The 20,116-nt window shown below is 57.1% G+C and overlaps 1 long non-coding RNA gene across 1 annotated transcript in view; it reads right to left on the bottom strand.

The window, feature by feature from the left end:
* Window positions 1–19,421: 19,421 nt before the first annotated feature.
* Window positions 19,422–20,116, bottom strand: part of LOC101670706 — a 37,803-nt gene continuing 37,108 nt past the window's right edge. Inside the window, exon 5 of the long non-coding RNA XR_001176279.2 lies at window positions 19,422–19,975. This is a non-coding gene — a long non-coding RNA (uncharacterized LOC101670706). The remainder of the gene's footprint in view (window positions 19,976–20,116) is intronic.

Genomic DNA, 20,116 nt, shown 5'->3' with positions numbered 1-20,116 from the left:
CTGTGTTCACAGATTTCCTGCCAGAAATTGTCCAGGGGCCTGTGGATTCGTGTGCTCATCCCAGCGCAGGGTTTCGGGGGGGCGGTGGGCGTTGGGGTATCGGCTGGGGGCGTGATGGAGAAGGGGCAGGCAGCTAGGGTGAGGGCAGGAGCCCATGTTCACAGCCCTGACTGGTGCCAGGAAATCAGCTGACGGTCATCAGCGCAGCGGGGGCCACCACTGACCCAGCGCAGAGGCCCAGGGGTGGCCTCCTCTCTGACTCCCCTGCAATGTCCTTCCCCCCCAAGCTTCCCTCTGCCTGAGCGCACCCCTCCCCCACCAGCAGGCACCTTAATTATTGGCCTCCTGACCCCCTCCTTCCCCAGCAGCCTCCAGTTTTGCCCTTGGCCTTGTGGAGCCCAGCCCTGGGCCTGAGCCGGGCGAGGTAGGGGGTAGATGTTTGCCCGCAGGCTCTGGGAGGCAGAAGGCAGGGGTCTGGGGCTGGAGGGGAGGACCCAGCCCGAGGCAGAGGAGGCTAGGAGAAACGCGGTCGAGCTTCTGCGCACATGAGCGCTTCTCCTTTCCCCATGAGTGCCCGTTAACCCTCAAGACAAATGTGATTCTTCCAATTTTACAGAAGAGAAAGAGCAGAGCACCTCGCTGGAGATCGGGGCAGTTCCGTGGGGCCAGAATTCAACATCCAGCTGTGCGAAGCCTGCCCCAAGCAATCCCCAGCGGCAGGGCCCAGCTTTGGTTCTCCCTCCAAAAGCTTTGCACACGCACCATGAAAGCCAGAGATGTTTCCCCGACCCCAGCAGCCCTAGGAGGGTGGCAAGGTGAGGAAGACCCATGGACGCCAGCCCAGTCCCGCCGGCTGGGGGGCCGCGGGGACCCCGGCGCTACTGACTGTTGATCCGTCAGTGATACACGATCGCATATGTCACACTGAGACACAGATAATCTGCTTCACGCTGTTTCCGACCTCCGGGGGGAGCAGGTTGTCTAAGCACCTCCATGCCATGGTGATAGACGTCACGTTAATGTCTCTGTGTGCGGAGGGAGCGTTCTGAAGGGATCGGTTTGTGCCTCTAGGAGTCTCTGTGGCTTGGCACTGAGGCTGAGCACCAAGACTCCTCAGAACTCGGACACGGGCTCTGCCCCCGCTTCTGGCCGGGCATGTGCCACTTTTCCCCCTCCACAGGCAAAGCCCTCAGCCCCCAAAGAGGGCAGCCCATGATATGCTCCCCAGGGCAGCCCAGATCTGCACCCCAGGGCAGCCCATGATCTGCACCCCAGGGCAGCCCACGGTCTGCACTGTGGAGCCCTGGATGCCGTGCAGCTTCAGGGGCTGGGTCTGGCGTATGATCTCTGGCCCGTCTGGGGCCACCTCTGTCCCCTTTGCCTCTGACACCCCTGGGACTCGGCCCAATGCAGGCACCTCGTATGTACTCAGTAAATATCGGTGTATGAATGGCCGGCTGGCTGGATGAGCAGAAGGCAGGGTCAAGTGCCTTCCTCCCAGGCTTGCTGTAAAGGTGGTGCCTACTGAGGAGCCTGGCACAGGGCAGGATCCCAACCGGCTGCCGTGGGATGACTGTCCCCAGCGAAAGGCAGGGATGCGCCTTGGGCAGGGAGCCAGGGGTCGGGGGGTGCCGGGCTGGCCTGTCGGGCCTTCAAGAGCCAGGTGATGGAAATGAAACCACAGCACATCGAGAAACCTCATTTTCATGAACGCTTTCCACCTGTTCTCCCCGCCGTGGTCCCCGAGCAGAGAAGCCGCTGGACTTGGATGTGATGACTTTTCCTCCCCAGCGCTCCTGGTGGGGCTTTCGGGTAAGCAGGGATGGGAGGGGCAGAGGACGTGGGTTCTGGGGGCACCCCCAGCAGGTAGCCGCGGGCCAGGTCTCCCCAGCTGAGTTTGCGGGTAAAGACCCTACGGGCCGGCACACTTCAGTGCTCCTGCTTGTGCAGGCATCGGTCTGAGCGTCCATCCACGGTCCCCTCGCATTTGGCTGAGCGCCTCCCACCATGAGCACTGGCCACAGCGGGAGGATGCAGAAGTGAGAGACCCAAGCTTCGAGGGCCCCACACGTGGGTGAGGAGCAACCATCCCAGCGCAACGAGGCAGTAACATAGTTCTGAGCGGTTACTAAACGCCAAGACACTCTGAATCTACAAATCAGCTTAATCCTCACTGCAATCCCATAGGTAGGTACAAAACCAATTCCATTTTACAGATGAGGACAGCGAGGCACAGGGAGGTTAAAATAAGATTTGCATGGGACACCTGGGTGGTGTAGTTGGTTAAGCTTCTGACTCTTGGTTTCAGCTCAGGTCATGATCTCAGGGTCGTGAGATCAAGCCCCGTGTCAGGCTCCGTGCTGGGCGCCGAGCCTGCTTAAGACCCTCTCTCTCTCCCTCTGTCCCTCCCATGTATGCTCTCTCTCTCTCTTTCAAATAAATAAGCTTTATTTTTTTTTTTTTTTTTTAATTTGCCTATAGTCACAAAGCTAAGAAGTGTGTCTAGAGGAAGTGACTGAGGATAACCCCAGGCTCTGGGGTCCCATTCACTCTTCCAGCCTGCCTAAATAGCAGCAGTGTGGACAGAGTCAAGAGTGGAGCACAGAGGGGCGCCTGGGTGGCTCAGTGGGTTAAAGCCTCTGCCTTCGGCTCGGGTCATGATCCCAGGGTCCTGGGATCGAACCCCGAATCAGGCTCTTTGTTCAGCAGTGGGGGGGGGGGTAAGCAGGAAACCTGCTGCCCCCTCTCTCTGCCTGCCTCTGCCTACTTGTGATCTATCTGTCAAATAAATAAATAAAATCTTTAAAAAAAATGAGCGGAGCACAGGAAGAAGGCATTTAGTCAGGGTGAAGGAAGGACGGAGTGCCAAGGAGGGCTTCATGGAGGAGGGGGCAGCCCTGAAGGAGGAGGAAACGAGAGAGCGCAGACCTCTCCGGCAGTCCAGAGGTGCCTTACCCACACGAAGACTGCAGCTTTCCAAAGTGGACCCAGATGACTGGTCTCTGTTCTCAGTTTAGTTCCTAGGCGCACTTATTAAGTGCCTCCTGTGTACTGGGCAATGGAAGCACAGAACATAAATCGGGTTGCTCCCCATCTAGAGAAGAAAACAGAAACCCCAGATGGGATTTCTGACTTCCCTGAGTGAGCAAAGGTGAGCAAGCAGGCGACCATGAGGCCCCTGGCCTGGCGGCTTTGGTTCCCGAGCTCGGGAGCTGCGTGTCTTCCCTGTGTTCCCCTTCCCAGATGCAGGACGTCATTTCCTTTCTGCCCACAGACTCCAGAACCAGGGGAACCCCACTAGTTGGAGGGCCCCCCCGCAAAACAACCCTCTGCTCTGGCCTGGTGTTCAAGATGGAGAGCGTTGGCTCCATCGAGCCCCCTACCTCCCCGCACTGGAGAGGGCTGCTGGGGAGGGCAGCCTCCCTTCTCTCCTAGCACCACCCCTGGGAGCAGGGAGCCTACGCGGGGTGGGTGGGGGTGGGATGGGGGGACCTGACCACTAAGTCAGGGGCGCGACCCAGCCTGAGAACCAGCTAGCACTCCGTTGAAGGGGACCCTTCTGATCGCGAGCTGGGCCGGCGCACAGTAGACCGGGCTCCTTTCTCCGGGAAAATGAGCTCGCTGTCCGTGGAGGTGAGCAAACCCACCTGGAGGCCCTTCTCCCTGTAGGCTGCCCACGTCCAGACTGCCGTCCCTGTTCAAGCCAGTATTTTTGCCTGTTTTGTTTGTATTTGTTTCGTGCCAGACATGGTTCTAAAGGCTTTTCATGTATTGACTACTTCAGGCCTCACGGAAACCTCATGTAGATACTATTATTAGTGCCCCTATTTTACAGATGAAGAAACTGAAGATCAGAGAGTGCAAGCCACTTGCCCAAGGCCACACAGCAAGTAGGCAGAGGCTCAAGGACGTGAGCTCCCGTGACTGTGCTTTTAATCATTATGTTCTCTTGCAAAATTCACTTGCTTCTCCCGGCAGGGCTGGTATTATAACCCTCATCGTCCAGAATTCGTGAAAGAGGAAAAATCGGGCAAATGACCTGCTCAGGGTCACAGAGGGGATGAGGGGCGTACCTGGGGGCAGAGACCAGCGTTTTCCTGATGGACACATGGCCAGAATGAGACAAGACTCTCCCGGCTAGTTCTGTTGCGGGAAGGCAGCAAGGAGACAGTGCTTCCTCCTCAACCCCTGCCACACGGAGAGTAATCCTTAAGATCTGGGAGAAGATAAAAAACAAACAAACAAAGACGGCATCATTTTTCAGTATTTCTCCATGTTTGCTGTGTGCCGAGGCCCTGTTAGGCTCAGCATCCTGGTACAACCGTGTCCCTGGGAGAGATAAGCACTGAGCAGGTGGCTCGGGGGAGGGCCTCCCTGGAGGTCCTCAGGTGGACCGAAGGCCTTGGTCTTGAACTAATGGTACCACCCCGGTCCCCACTGGCCCCACGGGACAGCCCCGTGTTGTCCTGTGCTAATGGCGCCACCTGGTGGCAAACAGGGGAAGGCTCACCCGAAGTGCCTCTCCCGGTCACTTCTTTTCCCTCTGCCAGAAGCTGCCACCCAGCAAGCTCGGTGGGGGGCTCGAGAAGCAGCTTGATGGAGTGGCCGGAGCAGGGCGGGGGAAGGGGGGTTTTCGGGGCAAGCGGGGCCGGGGGCGGGGTGCAGGGAGCCTGTGGGAACGGAGTGCTGGGCACGCTGGCTCTCTCTCTGCAATGCCCTTCCCAGGGACCGGAGCGTCCTTTAGAGCTTGCCCCCCTGGGTTCTAACAAGCTGCTTTGCTGGAAACACTTTATGAAATCTGCTTGGGGGAAGCCATCGGAGCCAGTCATTGGCCACCAAGCAAACCAGTTCCACGGTTTTGCGGTGACAACTGGAGACTTTCTGAGCAGGGCTCCCACAGTGAGTTCAGCCAATTAAGGAAACAATTAGCCTCCCCTGAGGCTAATTCATGCATTGTCACCCCACACAGTTCTGTGGTTTTATGAGCCAGAGGGCCTCAGTGTCCTGTGGGCAGAGGGCTGTGTGTGGCCGCTGGTAATTATGCGGATTTCTGGCCCCACCCCAGAGATCTAGCTCTGAGAGCCCAGGGCATCTGAATTTTAACATCCCGTAGTTCTCACACTGGAGAAACTGCCCGAAGCACTTTCAAGTCACATTCCCAAGGGGCTGTGGGCAGGGCGGTGGCCGCCTTCCAGGAGGCCTGCTTGGAAGGGGCCCGGAGGAGCCCTTCAAAGAGATTTGATCCTCCCTCCTTCCCACTGCCCTTCCCCCTCCCTTGGAAGGCCAGCAGGTGTCCAGGGAATAGAGAGCAAGCGCCTCACCGTGCCCCGCCCCCTTACCTTCTAAGCCAATAGGGACCGTTTCCTCCGCCACCATGGATTTGATGAAAAGTGGTTGGGAGTGACAGGAGGGAAAGAGTTTGCAAAGAATAAGATGTGAGTTGAAAGTAGCTGTTCTGGGGCACCTGGATGGCTCAGTGGGTTAAAGCCTCTGCCTTCAGCTCGGGTCATGATCCCAGGGTCCTGGGATCAAGCCCCGCAAGGGAGCCTGCTTCCTCCTCTCTCTTTCTCTCTCTCTGCCTGCCTCTCTGCCTACTTGTGATCTCTGTTCAATAAATAAATAAAATCTTAAAAAAAAAAAAAGAAAGAAAGAAAAGAAAATAGCTGTTCTGCCTTCAACTCTTATTGAGCCTCTTTCTCGTGCTGGTCTCTGTGTGGGGCTTGGGGGATGGGCAGAGAGCAACATGGGTCCAGCGTGGGGTGCGGACGCGCAGGGTGTGTGGTTAGCCATGAGGACATCTGTGGAGGGTGACAGGTCTGGGAGGGGCAGTGGGAGACACTTGGGAAGGGTGGGGAGTGGGAACAGGAGGAGGGACAGGAGAGGCGGTCCCCAGTGGACTTTTGTCTAGGAGCTGACCCCTGTTAAGGCTTCAGAGTTGGGGACAGGGGGCTGGCAGGGGCAGGGGAATCTCCGGGAATTCCCCCATCAGCTTGGCTTGATTCCTCAGGAGAGCTTCTCTCCTGCTCTCCCTCTCCCCTCTGCCCAGAAAGTTCTTTTTCTCCCACTTCCCTTCGGTGTAAAAGCTAGGCCTTTTTTTTCCTAAATACCCCATGCCTGGGGAGACCTGGGTCACAGGCAGAAGGCCCTGGTTCCAGAGACAGCAAAGAACCCAGGCCAGCCCCTCTAATTCTTAGAGGAGTCTAGAAGTACCTCCAAAGACCCACCAGAAACGTTGAATCCCTCTATCATTCATTCAACAAACCTCTTGGGGACGCTGCCCTCCATCTAGGGCGGAGCCTGACTCCCACACACCTGAGTCACAAACCTGTAGGAACCCAGTGTAAGGACACAAGCCCAGACCAGGCTGAGCCTGCCACGGACGCCAAGGCCAGGGCATTCACAAAGGCTCAGTGAGAAGCTTCTAGGAGTAGGAGAGAATGACCCAGCCAGAGGGACTGGGGCGCTAGGTCCCAAGCTCTGCGAGGGGGACCGGGTGAGCAGGACCTGGAAGGCCTTCCTCCTCCCCACCCTTTCCTGAAACTACCTTTGCTGTCTGGTGACAACGGGCAGATAAATAAGACCATTTATTTTTCTGTTAAAAAATTACTGGTAGTACCACCAGTATCGATTTCTACTGTTTTCATTTCACGTGTACAGATTTTCAGCCACGACTGAGTTGAGCCGCTTTCCGGCTCTGGTTCCCAGAAGCCCTGGCATCATTTATGATAGGGTTTCTGAGTGGAAAGATTCTTCTCTGGAACACGGCTCGTTCAGAAGTGGAGACCCTCCCTGCAGTCACTGGGGTGAAAATCCCGTTTTACAAAATGCCCAGCAGCCCCCAAGAGATGCGGCCTGTCTTTCTAGGACCAGAAGTCTCCAGAGGACGCGTGGATCGACAGTAACCACAGGCTGTTCTAGGTCCAGATAGAAGGAGGAAGAGAAAGCAGCAGCCTTGGGCTTGCGTCCCGTCCCGTGACATTGGAGCCTCCCCACCGCGCCCCCCGCCCCCAAAGTCCCCTACCCCCACCCAGGGCCAAAGGAAAGTATTTTCAGGCTTTTTGCCTGAAAGTCTTCCTCAGGCAGCAGCCCTGCCCAGGGGAGACCTCTCCGTGCCAGCACCTTCCAGAGACGCCCAGGGAACGGGGGATGGGGGTGTCCCCGAGCCCCCAGGGGAAGGGGCTGTGCTCCTGGCTCCATGCTGCTGACCAAAGGGGAGCCAGGGGGCCCTTTGTCCCCTGGACCCCCATCAGGGTCCCCTCACTCCTCACCCACAGATTCCTGTGACACCATGACCCACGGGGCATCCAGCCAGCAGCAGCCGGGCCTGGCCAGTGTCTGGAGGCAAGTGGGAGGGTAAGGGGGTGGAGGGGGAGGGAGGTGGGGTGGGGCTGCATCCCCAGGAGGAACTGGGAAGTCATCTTTGCCAGATGCCGGCCTTGCTCGCAGCCACCCCGCCGGGTCAGCTCTGTTGTAGCTCCCTCTTATGGATGAGGAAACTGAGGCCCAGAGACAGGAGGTCACTTTTCGAAGACCACACAGCCCGTGAGGGCAGAGCTGGGCTCTGGCTCCAGTCTGCCAGCTGGGGCTGCCTTGGGACAACCTTCGTGGGTGTCCGCACTCCCTGGGTGGATTGTGAGCTCCCTGGGGCCTCCCCCGAGCCCCCACCTGGCCCTCCTGCGGCGCCCCTCCCCGGCCAGGCCACGGACCTGGTACCTCCCAAGTGCGAGAATGAGAAATCAAGAAGGGCCCCCTGGGAGGTCCTTTCTCTAGCGCAGAGGTGAAACGGGCCCCACAGGGACTTCTAATCACGTTCTTAATCAATAAATAACTTTGGCCATGACTTGTGGAAAGTGCACGTCAGAGTCTGGGAGCAGACTCTGGGCCTGCGTAGGCAAGAACTCGCTGACCTGTGGGAATCTGGAGTAACAGGAGAACCGGGGCTCCCTGGGGAGCTGGTCCCTCAGTCCCATTCACGCCTGCTCGAGGGTTGCCGGGGTCCCGAGCTCAGTGCTGAGAACACAGGAAAACTCAGATCCCCACTCCCCCAGCCACCAACACCAGCCTCAGGGACACAGTGCGGAAGCTGAGGGCGGGGAGGGCGCTAACCAACAGTCGGGGCGGCTGGGGCAGACCAGGGGACAAGTGGGAAGGGCAGGGTCAGGAGGCCTCGTCTGTTTGGGGAACACGGTGGAGGGAACTTGGGGACAGTAGTGGACAGGCTCAGTGGGCCTCCTGGCGTCCTGGCCTGGGGCTCCTGCCACCTGCCCCCCCTCCCTGGGCCCTCTCTTGGCCCTCCCCCACCGCTCCTTTCTGCTCCTGTCCCCCGTGCCTGGAGGCTCTCCGCTCCCCGAGCAGCCCCTCCGGAGATGAACAGTCTCCCCCTGGGGTTTTTCCCACAGGCCCTTCTCCCTTCCGTTGCCACAGCTGAGGACAGGGGTGTGTGGTCCCCCGCCTCCCCTTCTGCAGGCCAAGACATCCCTAGTCCTGTTGACTCCCCTGAGCCGGCTTCCAGACCCTTCCCCCACAGAAATCTTCTCCAGCCTGCAGGGCCCTTGTACCCAGGTGGGGTCTGGCCAAGGCAGCAGTCAGGGGGACCCTGTCCCTCCCTCATTCTTGAGAAGCCTCCTCAAGGCGCCTAGCTCCTTTCCTCAGGCTGCTGGCTGGCTGACCACCTGCCGCACTCCCTCTGAGTTCTAGGAAGCCTTTCCTGCCCCAGGAATATGGGAACCCCCAGATGTGGGTCCTCTTTCCTGGTAACCCACAGTGGTGCTAACATCGACTTCCCCCACAGCAAGGTCCTGCCCTTCTGGAAGAGGCCCATGAGGACAGCCTGGCTGGGGAGAGACTTCTTTGGATGATGGTCCTCCCCTCCCTCCTCCCCCTCTCTTAGCCCAATGCCTTGCCCCCGCGGCTGAGATTGTCCACGGTGATTTTGATTCAGAGAAAGGCTTTCTCAGGGGCAGCTTGGTGGCTCAGTGAGTTAAGTGTCTGCCTTCGGCTCAGGTCATGATCTCATGGGTCCTGGGATGGAGCCCTGGGCACTCCGCACTATAGGGCGCCTGCTCAGGGAGAGTCTCCTTCTCCCTCTCCCTCTGCCCCTCCCCCTCCTGCTCATTTTCTCCCCCCCCCCTCAAATAAATACATAAAATCTTAAAAAACAAAACAAAACAAAAAATGTTTCTCAGACTCTGGGAAGCTCAGTTTATAGGCAAGGCAGACACCCCCACAGTCTTTGTGGACCAGCAGGGAAACATCTGGGGAAGGGGACCAAGAGCTGGCCTCCGCTACGGATTCAGGAGGACGACGGGCACTTTTCACACATGACCTCATGGCCATGATGATGAAGTCCCAGAACCTTGGTTATATACACAGGAGTTGGGTAGGTGAGGACAAAGGGGTGTTCAGAAGGGCTATTGGGGCAAAGAATACTATCAGGATATTGAAGGCTTAGTTGTTATCAAGTAAAGACAATTGGAAGTCTGGTGGAATGTTACATTCCTGCTATCAAGCATCCTTGTTAATGAGATTTAGGTTTAGAAGAAATTTAACTTTATTTACTTTTCCTTCTACCTCCACCTCCTTCCGTTTTTCATGGAGGGGAGGGTGACATTAGGGCTTGAGGAACTGAGTTCTGTGTCCCTGGAAATTGGGCTATTGATAAGGTAACTTCTTTGTTGTAATCTCAAGAACATTTGCAAACCAAGGGAGACTCCTGTCTTGCAGGATTGTGATCTCAGCAAGTTAACTATTTATCATTTTATGGCAGTCAGGGGTGCCTGAGCAATGCTACACCTATGGAGGGGAGCGGATGAAGGGGGGGGTGCAAGGCGCCAGCTCTTGCTTTGTCCTCAGCCAGCCTCCTGCTCCCTCATCAATGAGGGGCATGACTCACTGTTGGGCAGGGTAGGGAGGGAACTCAAGCCGAGAAAAACAAGTCAGCCAGAGTCAGGGAGGAAGTGGCAGGACCAAGCCCCCTTCAAACCAACTGTTTTGAGCAGAGAAAGTTGGGGTCTGGGGCTGATGCAGCTTCGAGGGGTTCTTATTGCAACAACAGAAGATTCATAACTACAAAGCCCACATCAGGTGTAACTGAATATTAATGTCGTCCTCTAATGAGGACAGAACTCACAGGTTACAAATTCTAGAAGAGGGACCGACACCATCAACAATCCAGCCACTCGGGAAAACGGGGTCTTTGGTATTACCCCTCTCACGGCCTCTGTAATATGTTCCCTGTGATGTCGCTCCCTCTGATCCCTCTTTGTCGGACCTGGATTCTGCCAGGCCCCCCTTCTGGAGAGAGAACACAAACTTTGGCCGAGTTTCCTTCGTACATGAGCAGTAAGAATTCAGGGTACGTCCAGTTTTCTCCTGCAGGGACTGACCTCAAAGGCTCCTGGGATGGATAGCACAGGGCGCCCAGCCCTCTTTGCAGGCGCCTAGAATGACTTTGCATAGTCTTTGTTCCAGGGCCCGATTTCTGGTCAAATAAGCAGGAAATGTAAATCTATTGGGCTCACAGGATTCCCTCTTCTTTATTTATTGGCGCTAATATTCCTGGAAGTCCTCTGCACCCTCCGCGGCCCAGTAACCGAACCCTGGAGGCAAGTGAACCACGCAAAATGGCCCACCAGCTGGAGCCAAACGCATTCCCCCATCACCCCGGCCCCCAAACCCCGCGGCCTCCCACAGCACCCACCTGGATGGGAGGCGGGAAGGGAGGGAGTCAGGTGGAAAGAGGCGTCACCGAGGTTTAAATGGCTCAGCATCTGGGCACCTGTGGGGCTTCGTCGTTAAGCTCAGCTCAGGATCCCGGGGTCCTGGGATCGAGCCCCACATCGGGCTCCCTGCTCAGCGGGGAGTCTGCTTCTCCCTCTGCCTCTGTACCCACCCCTCACTCATGCTCTCTCTCGAATAAATAAATAAGTCTTCAAAAAAAAAGAAAAAGCCCAGCATTTGCAAACTTTACTGAAAGGTCCCACCACGTGAACAATTACCTATTGCAAGTCAGTGACAAAAAAAGAAAAGAAAAGAAAAAGGATTTGTTTTTAACCAAATGGCACTGACTAAGCGGGAACATCCGGCAGGCGGAGCCAAGCCACACCCTGGTTGCTCCAGAGAGAAGTGTCCCGAAAAAGAGGCCGCAGCCAAACCCTGGCTCGCCTTTGCTCTCCCTCCCAAGACCCAACCTGCCAACAAGCCCACGCCGGCACGTGGGGTGGCCTCTGCCTTATGGGAGCCGGAGCTTGGACGTGCAGGCAGGGGATCTGGGTTCAAGGCCCAGGCCTGTCATTTCCTGCCTGAGGGGTCTTGGGCAAGTCACCAGGGCCCTCTGAGCTCCTCCTTCCTCCTAACCAGGCACTCCCGAGAGCAGAGCATGTGGCACCGCTGGGCCAGGCGGAAGAGAAGAGGAAGGGCCAAAGGGGCAGCGAAGTAGGCCTGTGGGCCGTGAGAGAGCATGGGTGTGTAGGGGGCTATCCTCCCCGCCTTCAGAGGCTCCTGCCTGGGGAATACTGCGCCGCAGGGCTCCGCTGGGTGCAAGCCTGGGGGGGGCGGGTTGGGCTCAGCTACCTCCCCAGGTGTGGAGAAGGGATGGTATTTCTGAATCAGGATTCTGAGCCAAATTCCAAGCTGGACTACGGTTTACCAGCAAGCCGGGTCCAGAAACCCCCATCGCCCTGGCCTGAGCCTGCCTTTGCCTGCGCTTCGTGCTCTGCCCAGCCAGCCTACGCCATGCTAGCTGCCAGGCTCCGAGAAGACACAGAGAGCCCCCATTTCATTCTCCCCTTCAGGCTTGACAGATGAAGGGAGACTCCTCCTCCCGCTGAGGAGAACTCCAGCCCACACTTTGCCTCCAACTCAATCACGGAGGACTCGGCCCTTCATCCTGGCATCAAAGTCTGTTTGATCAGCTTTTCATCCATTTTCCGAAAATGGAGGATTTAGGGATGTTCTGAATCTTGCAGGACTAGAAGTGCGGCAGCCTGATAATAGACTGGGGTATTGGGTACCCCCAACCTGCCATGGGGGAACACCCTGCTCTGTGCCAGCCCTTCCCCACCTACTCCACCCCCCAGGCTCCCCACCCCGCTGCCAGAGCCTTTGGGAGGGAGCCCCAGCGAGCCTGGAAAAGCAGGGGACCTGTCCTTACTGGGCGGAGATCTAGTGCCCCCTGGAGGTCAGTGAGGTCGGGGTAGGAGTGGGGGGTTGGGTGACGCAGGATAAAGCCTTCTCTCCCTGTCCTGACATCCTGGATGCAGAGCAGCCCTCCTCAGCCTTCCTGACAGTAAAGGGGAGAGTGCGGGTTAAGGGCTCTGCATCCTGCATCTTTAATAATAAGAAGTTTTCTCCTTTGCTGACAAATCCCAGTTTTACTGAGCATTTTTTCAACCATTTTCTCTCTTGCTTTCCGGAGCAAGAATCGGGTTGGGCAGCATTTCCCTCTGTTCTCAGAGAAGAGAGCGGGGATCTGAGAAACTGCCAAGTTCACGAGTCACGGTCGAGGAGGGCCACGGGTCCGTTGGTCTGGTCGAGGGATGGGAAGACCAGGGGTACCTGGGGGGCGTGCTGGCCTCAGGGCCAGAGAACCAGGGGTCCTGGAAGGCAGGGCTGTGGGTGGCAGGGCCCTGGACCAGGGCTCAGGGTGAGGGAGGAGGCCCAGCAGAGCAGGGAGGACCCCAAGGGCCCAGCATGGGTTGCTACGAGGCAGAATGACATCAGAGCTGGGAAAGTGCAATACATGAAGGCCTATAGAGGAAAGCGGATCACCCCCACGCTCCCACCCCCAGTCCCTCTCCCCAAAAGTGTCTACAGTCTCCAGCTCACCTGCCATGGGTCTCCTGACTCTGCGCACGTACAAGGCCGCAGCTGGCGATCTGGGCCTGTTTGTTTCTACTGCGAGAGGGTGGTCCTTCTCTCTTTACTGGAATGTCTCTTGCTTGGGGCTGCGCCTGGCAGGTCCCGAACTCAGATGGGGACGGCCAGGTAAGGATCTGCTCCACCCGGCAGTGGAGAAGGACAGGAGGGGGCAGAGGGTTAGGAGCTGAGGGTGGGGGCCCGGCCTCCCTGCCAAGTGACCTTGGGAGGACAGGAGTCCGCACCATAACATCGAGGCTGTTCCTGGGGGTGCGGGAGGATGCCGGGCAGGCAAACACTGGCAGAACCCCCCACTCATAAAAGGCTGTTTGGTCAAGCACATTTCTAGTCCAGAATGCCTCCCCCGACGCCGCCCCTCGTTTCTCTGGGTCCGTTTGCTTTAAGCTGGGGAGACTGCTGGGAGGAGGGGAAGCAATGGGGTCCTTGAAGAAGGTGCATTTGTGATTCTCTGCTGCCGAGTGACACCTCTAGCGCGCCTCCCCAAGCCCCTGAGAGTGACCTAGGCCACGAAGGGTTGCAGACCCCCCCAGCGAGCACCAAGGCTCAGCCTGGCTTCCGCCCTCACTAAGAAAGTCTCACTGAATGGAGGAGCTAAGCTCAGTTGTGTTTTCCAGAAGACATGCTCAAGTGCTAAGCCCTGCTCCTGTGAACGTGACCTTATTTGGAAAAAGGGTCTCGGCAGATGAATCTTGAGGTGAAGTCCTCTTGGGTTTAGTGTGGGCCCTGAAGCCAACAGCTGCTGTCCTTCTAAGAGCAGAGGGACAGACGAGATCCGGTGCATTCAGTGGGGGGATATACACAATGGGATATTACTCAGCCATCAAAAAAATGTAATCTTGGGGCGCCTGGGTGGCTCAGTAGGTTAAGCCTCTGCCTTCGGCTCGGGTCATGATCCCAGGGTCCCGGGATGGAGGCCCACATCGGGCTCTCTGCTCAGCGGGGAGCCTGCTTCCTCCTCTCTCTCTCTGCCTGCCTCTGCCTACTTGTGATCTCTGCCAAATAAATAAATAAAATCTTAAAAAAAAAAAAAAATATATATATGTATATATATATATATAAAGGAAGAGAGGGACACAGAGAGGCAGGAAAGAGGGCACCGGGAAGATGTGGCAGAGGCTGGGGGAGGCAGCCTCAGCAAAGGAGCACCTGCGGGCAAGGAAGGACTCTTGCCCAGAACCTTCAGTGGGATGGTGACCCTCCCGACGCCTTGAGCCTAGACTCCTGGCCCCCAGAACTGTAAGGGAAAAGGTTGGCTGCTTGCAATCATCCAGTGTGGGGAGCTTTGTCTTGGTGGCCTTGGGAAACTAATTGGCTGAATCAAGAAACCAGGCAAGTTGGGCGCCTGGGCGGCTCTGTCGGTTAAGCGTCTGCCTCGGGCTGGGATCATGATCCCAGGGCCCTGGGATGGAGCCCCGTGTCGGGCTCTCTGCTTCTCCCTCTCCTCCCTGCTTGTGCTCCCTCTGGCTATCTGTGTCACTATCTGTCTCTTTCTCTCAGATAAATAAATAAAATCTTAAAAAAAAAAAAAAGGGAAGAAACCAGAGAAGCACCAACAGAAGAAACAGTGACTCTCCCAGAGAGGAGGCCATAGGCAATTTTAACTATTTCCGAGGCCACAACAGGAGCAACTCTTTTACAAGCAATGGGTTGTTGGAGGGAAATAAGTAACTTTTTATTTAAAGCCCACATGAGGGGCACCTGGGTGGCTCAGTGGGTTAAGCCTCTGCCTTCAGCTCAGGTCATGGTCTCAGGGTCCTGGGATGGAGCCCCGCCTCGGGCTCTCTGCTCTGTGAAGAGCCTGCTTCCCGCCCCCTCTCTCTCTGCCTGCCTCTCTGCCTACTTGTGATCTCTGTCAAATAAATAAATAAAATCTTTTTTAAAAATTTGTTAAATTCCCAGGCAGTAAAACGCACTCTCTTCTTCAGTGTCGTTCTCGGGGTTTTGACATAAACGCAACCACCGACCAGCGTCCATATAAAGAACACTCCAGCGCACCCCCTTCCCGCCAGATTCCCTTCTCTGTCCCTTTGCGGTCAGTTCCTCCCCCGGCCCCTGGCCGCCACGGATCTGTTCTCCTTCTGCATTTTTCCAGAGTGTCAGAGAAGTGGAATCACATGGCACGTGGCCTTTCGAGTCTGGATGCTTCTGAGGTTCACCAAAGCTGTTGCATGCATTCCTTCTTATTCTAGATGATTCTGTCACATCGCCGAGGTGACTGTGCGGCCCGCCACGGTTGGCTGGTCCCTCCGCCCAGCGAAGGATGGGGCCTGTCCTCGGATTGCGGCGATGAGGAACAAAGCTGCTATATACATCCGTGTCTGGGTTTCTGCGCGAACAGACGTTTTCATTTCTCCCGTGTGAACACCTGGGGCCCAGTCAGGTTGTGACTGTCACCACCAGTCAGGCTATGCATGACCTCCACGTCAGCCTCGCCTAAAGGTGTGGCTGGGGAGAACACGGCCTCGTCGGCTCCGGGTCCCTGCCAGCGGTGCTGGGACGACAAAGGTCAATCCCTGAGGAGCGGACGAACGTTCGCGGTCACTTCAGCCTCCTGCCATCCGGGCCTTTTCCCTTCAAATGTCAAATCATTGTTTTGGTTTCATTTCCTTTTATTTCCACGGATGTGAAGAAGTGCCCGAGAACAGTGAAAGGACCAGGAGTGGCTCCAAACAGCCCAGGAAAGTGTTCATAGTCCCCTAAGCAAGATGGCCCAATCTCGAGGAATTGGTAAATCAACCTTAAAAGCCAAAAAAAACCAACAGTCTTTTAAAAAAAAAAAAAATACTCCGATTTTTTTCTTTATCACAAAACATTATATATATTTCCAACTTGCCCTGAATGTGACAGCAGGGAGGCTGTCTAACAGCGACAAGGCCGTGCCCCCCATCAGAGGACAGCTGGCTGCAGGTCTGTCTTAGGACTGTCTTAGGACTGGGCTGGGCCCACCCTGCTCGGGGCTCTAGGACCAGGACCCTCGGTCTGCAGGACTCGTTCCAGAACTGCAGCTGGGAAGCCACAGCTGTCTATGCCATTGCCCTGAGCCCCGAGCCCCGATTCTGCCCAAACACGACCTGGCCTGGCTCAAGGCAGGGGCGCCTGGCCTCCCTGACTCGTGGGTCTCCCTCGACCTCTTGTTATAAGAGTCATGGGAGCTGCATTCATCAGGGTTCCCCAGAGAAACAGAACAGATAGGGTGTGTGTGCGTGTGTGTGTGCATGTGTATGTGTAAGGAGATGTATTACAAACACGGTCCCACAAGACTGCGGAGGCTGAGAAGTCCTAAGACAGACCCGCAGCCAGTAAGCCGGGGGCCCAGAAGAGCCGACGGTGTACGTGCCAGCCTGAATCTTAGTCCGAAGGCGGGAGAAAACCAATGTCCCAACTTGAAGACAGCCAGAGAGAGAACAACCCCTCTCCTGCCCCCCCTCGCCTTTTTGTTCTGTTCAGGCCTTTGATAGATTGGAGGAGGCCCAGCCACGTCAAGGACAGCCATCTGCTTGCCTCAGGTCTCCCGATTCCCATGGGAGTCTCCCCGAGAAACACCCCCCAGGCACACCCAGAACCACGTTTGACCAAATATCTGAGCCCCCCGCCCCCACCCCATGGCTCAGTCAAGTCACATGTGAAATGGACGATCACAGAGACCGGGGGCCCCTCCCTGCCCAGGCTCATCGATGGCACCCTCCCCCCCCCTCCGGCCCCGCAGCATGTAACCGGGGGCTGCTTCCTCAGGCCTGGCTGCCAGCCCGGGGCCCGGGTCTGGCCGGGAGACAGCAGGCCGAGGTGGGGACAAGGGAGGCGGTCAGCCAGTGACTGGTGCCGCTTGGCAGAAACTCTGTAGCCAGCGCAGGCCACTCGGGGATACACACCAGCTTCGCCGGGTTAGTCATCAGGGTTCCCCAGAGACTTTCTCGGGAACCCCTGCCTCCTCCTAGTCTTGGTGCGCCCGGGCCTGGGAATGGAATCTGCGCCTTCTTTCTCCGTGATGCCGCTTCTGGAATATTCTCCACAGGAAGCAGACCTCTGGACCTCCTGTTGTCAGATCTTCCTCCGGCCACCTCTCCGTGCCTTGGTCGCCCACAGACCTCCAGGACACCCGCTCTCCATCCCTGAAGATCCTGGTGCTGGGCCTCCTGACCCTTTGCACCTGCTCACTTCCTGGGGTTCCAGCCCCCACACAGGCTTCCACCTCATCCCTCACCTCCTCTCCTCCAGCGGCTCCTCCTCACGGCTCAACAGCTGGTTCCTGAGGGCACACACTGGGCCGGGCGAGCACGCCCAGATCCTTCGGACCCCCAATTCCCAGCCCTTTCAGTCCCCCACCTCCTACCATCCATTTCTTGCTTCTAGATTCCTGCACCCCAAGATGTCCTTGGCCATCTCAGCACCCGCGAACCATGGTCCTCTGGCGCTCTTCCCCGATCCTCGCTCCCGGACTCCTTTCCCGCCCTCATCCCACCGCCCCGGGGTGGCAGGGGGACCCCTCGCCTCTGCTCAGACCCTGCCCCCTGCCCTGCACTCCTGAAAGTGGCTGGGGACACGCACGTTCCCGCTGACCAGTCTCATTCACAGTCAAAGGTGCTCTGCTGGATGGGGCCCCGGGCCTCCTTCCTGTAACCCACGGCCACCCGACCCAGTCCCTGCCCTGCTCCCCGGGGGGGACTCCCACCTGCCCAGGCTGCTTCCCTCTCACTGAAGGAATGGGGACCTGCCAACCAAGACCTCCCTCAGGCTCTCCTGGCTACGCTCTTCTGATTGTTCGGGTGAGCCCTGGGCCCGTCTCTCACACTCACAGTCGCCTCTACCTGCGAAATGTCACCAGGATAGAGGCCCCTCTGGCCCCTGCCTCCCGCCTCCTGCGAGGCTCCCAGTCGCTGCCTCTGTGTCCTTCCCCAGCCTGGGCTCAACCCAGTAGCCAGAGAGATGGAGTTAAACACAAAAGCCAGATGGGATCACACCACATCCGCAAACACCTGCGACCGCCTCTCATCACTTCTCTCTCTTTCTTTCTCTCTCTCTCTCTGGGTCGAAGCTCCCTGGGGCTTAGCCAATGCCCGGCCGATGCCTGGACCAGGTTACCTTCTGCCCAGTCTCCGCCCCTTCTCTCTTGATCTCACCCACCTGCCAGCCTCCTTCCGGGCTGACCAGCCCCCTGCTCCCACTGGAGCCTTGCTGTGCCCCTGCCTGGAGCCCTGCCCCACCCTCACACCCAGGACTGTCCCTCCTGTCCCTGTTTGCCTCGCTTGTATAAAATGTTACTCTCCTAGCCAGGCCTTTCCGGGCCACCCCACCTAAGATGCATCCCTCCCCAAACCCAGCATCTCCCTCCCTGCCCTGGGTTCCACGCGGCGCTTAGTGCCCTTTTTTTTTTTTTTTTAAAGATATCATTTATTTCAATCTCCAGTAGGTGGAGAGGCAGGCAGAGAGAGAGAGAGAGAGAGAGAGAAAGGAGGAAGCAGGCTCCCCATTGAGCAGAGAGCCCGATGCGGGGCTCCATCCCAGGACCCTGAGATCATGACCTGAGCCGAAGGCAGAGGTTTAACCCACTGAGCCACCCAGGCGCCCAGTGCCCTGTCTTTTGTTAAATCTTTCTTTACCTGGTTTTGCGCCCACCTCTCCGTAGGGTATTGGAAGCTCCGTGGGGGCCGGCAGTTCTGTTATTTGCTGCTGACACCCCTCCCCAAGCCCCGATCCTCTCCCCCACCACACCTCCACCCCCACCCCCATCTACAGCAGTGATGCTGGTTCATGCTAGGAACTCAGTAAGACTCTGCAGTCCTTCCGTGTCCGCCCCCACCTGGCACCCCTACTTGGGTCCAGATCCCAGCCCTTCTTGCTGACCCCAGCCCGATGCTTCAGCAGCCCCCACCCCTGCACCATTTCCCCCTCACTACCCACTCCTTCCCAGCAGTGTGCCAACATGCAAACACACTGTCATTTCTCCCTTCTTACAAAACCATCACAAACCCCACAAAAGCCTCTCTTGGCCCAGCATCACTTTCCAAGAAGCGTGCCGGTCCTCTGATCTAGAAGATTCCTTCAAAGAATGTCTGCATTGTCTGTGTCCCTCCCCCTCCTCCCACTCCCTCCAGATCTCTTTCGGATAAGCTAACGTCCCCTCCTCTCTCTGAGTGGCCCTTATCGAGGTCCAATGATCTTGGGGCTGTAATCCCAGGCCACACCCCCTTGGCTCTGGGATCCGCTCCCGCCTGGTTTCCCCTGGCCAAGTCCAAGGCTGTCTTCAAATCTCCTCCCTGCTCACGCTCACCGGCGTGATAAGTCACTGGAGGGCTTGGACTCTCAGCTTCAGCCCTCTGGCCAACCCCTTAACCCTGACTCCAGACTCCAATGCCCAGCATCCTCCTCAAAGCCTCCACTTGGGGTCCAGTGGGCTCCTCTGACCTTCCACGGCCAAGCCCATTGTCAAGCCCCTCCCCCACCAACCTGCTCCTCCCCACCATCACCCCTCCCCAGCAAAGGATGAGGTCTTCCTCCCCACCCCACCCCCACCCCTCCACCCCCAGCCCTAAACTCTGGGGCCTCCGCCTCACACTTTCCTCCACTTTCTTCCAGTGGCCGGTTCACACCGTAGAACCCGTGCGGGGACCACCTGCCCGATCCTTGCTGTTCCCCATTTCTGGAATGTTCTCCCCACGACCCCCACCTATCTCTGCACGGTTTGTTCCTACCCCCTCCTGGATATATTTGCTCCTTGGCAGGCTGTCACTCTCTCTCACACTATACATGTGATCGGCTGATCGGTTGAGTGAGGGACCGTCTGTCTCTCCCCCCCCCCCCCCGCAACTAGAAAGTGCCAGAATGCCATCTCCTTTGTTCACTAGCAGAGCAGTATCTAGTACATCGCAAGTTCTCCCAGAGATGTCCTGGATGAGAAAAAATGACTACGATTGTACTTGAGGATTTAATGTAAATGATTAAAAAGTTTAAACGCCAGGCGTCTCTGCAGGGCATGTGGAAAGAACAGAGTTTTGTCTTTTCAGATTAACTCGGACATTCGTGTTCTCCAGAAAACACCATCCGGCTGCAACTCTCCACAGCCTTGCTGGGGATGGTGGGGACTGAGGGTTCCGATGGAAATCTAGAACCGAGCAAAAAGCACAGAAAAATCAAGACTTGCGTGGGAGCTCCGCTGAGTCAGATACTTTGAGATACGTGATCTGGGTCAAAATTCCAAGATGCTTTTATTCCAGTGGCGGGTTCACACCGTAGAACCCGTGCG

The sequence above is a fragment of the Mustela putorius genome, unplaced genomic scaffold (genome assembly GCF_011764305.1).
Source record: "Mustela putorius furo isolate JIRA1106 unplaced genomic scaffold, ASM1176430v1.1 tig00000738_pilon_pilon_pilon, whole genome shotgun sequence".
Classification (NCBI taxonomy): domain Eukaryota; kingdom Metazoa; phylum Chordata; class Mammalia; order Carnivora; family Mustelidae; genus Mustela; species Mustela putorius.
Note: the sequence above shows the minus strand (reverse complement) of the source record. Positions and strands in the feature narration are given on the sequence as shown.